Source organism: Myotis davidii, unplaced genomic scaffold (assembly GCF_000327345.1).
Source record: "Myotis davidii unplaced genomic scaffold, ASM32734v1 scaffold609, whole genome shotgun sequence".
Taxonomy (NCBI): domain Eukaryota; kingdom Metazoa; phylum Chordata; class Mammalia; order Chiroptera; family Vespertilionidae; genus Myotis; species Myotis davidii.
Window position 1 is genome coordinate 388613 of NW_006300164.1, and position 1386 is coordinate 389998.

The window sequence follows — 1386 nt, forward strand, 5'->3', positions numbered from 1 at the left end:
CGGCTTCGGGCCTGCAGTCTCTGCTGGGAAGCCCTCTCTGTGCAGGAGGCAGGAGGTGAGGCCGCACATCACCCAGACGGCCATTCACCCCGGACAGTGCCGCCATGAGCCAGCAGGTCCCTGGGGCTGTGGACGCGTCCATAAACGCAGGACAACCCCAAAGACAGCTCTGCCTGGAAGGAACGCCAGCCAGCAGGGGCTTCTCTGGGCCACCGGCTCGCAGACGAGGCACAGACCGTCCCCTGCGCTCCGGGACCTCAGTTCGAAGAGCAGTGGGGGGTTAAAGGGCGCGTCTCAGTCAGTGCCACACGGAGACGGGCGGTGTGTGACTTGTTATGAGCTGTCCCTGGGCGGACGCAGGGAGGAGGGCCTGCTCCTCAGCCTGACAGGTGGCGTCCTGAGAGTGTCCCCCAAACTCCTTCCAGGGGCCCAGGTTGTGTGTAACGTTCGGACTGACCGTCCAGGACCGGGCGTGTGACTGAGGGACACCCCCTTTGGCTGCGGGACCAGTCCCCCTCCCAAGATGCAGTCTCGGATCGTTCATTCTCGGGTCAAATTTCCCAAGGAGTCTGGAGAGCCATGACTGACAGAGGAACGGGGGTGAGAGGGTGTGTGCACGTGCCCGTGTGTGCGTGCATGGGTGTGCGTGCACATACATGGGGTGTGCATGTGCGCCCATGTGTGTGTGTGCATGGGTGTGTGTGCACATACATGGGGTGTGCACGTGTGCATGTGCGCCCGTGTGTGTGCGCATGGGTGTGCGTGCACACGCATGGGGGTGTGCGTGTGCATGTGCCCATGTGTGTGCACGAGTGTGTGCACATACATGGGGCGTGCACGCGTGTGAGTGTGCCCATGTGTGCGCATGGGTGTGCACATGCATGGGGTGTGCACGTGTGTGCATATGCAGTGGGCAGCGTGGGCCGTGCACACGTGTGCATGAGCACAGCTCACCCGTCCTGCCCAGCGTCCAGAAGAGTCCGAGGACACGGCCGGGCACTGAGGTGGGGGCGGTCTCCTGCTGGGCTCGGCGCCCGGGCAAGTGGGAAGCTGCCGAAAGCTCCTCTCCCAGGACACAGAGCGAGGCGCTTCCTCTCCACATAATTACAGAGCCTCAGCCGGCGAGGTGTCTCCCGGGAAGGGCGTTGGCACTCACACCGCCTCAGAGAGGCAACAGGTCCCCGGGGGAAGCTCAGACGCATCGCCGAGCGGATTCAAACTGCACTCACGAAAACTGACGCTTCCAGCAGCTTCCGCGGGCACCAAGCTGGCCCAGAGAACGGGGGAAGGGCGGCAGCGGTGTGGACACCAGGACTCGGGTGTGGGCATGGGGCCGTCACCACCCCGACCTTCCCCGGGCGCAAGGGCTGCCCCCCACACCCCCAC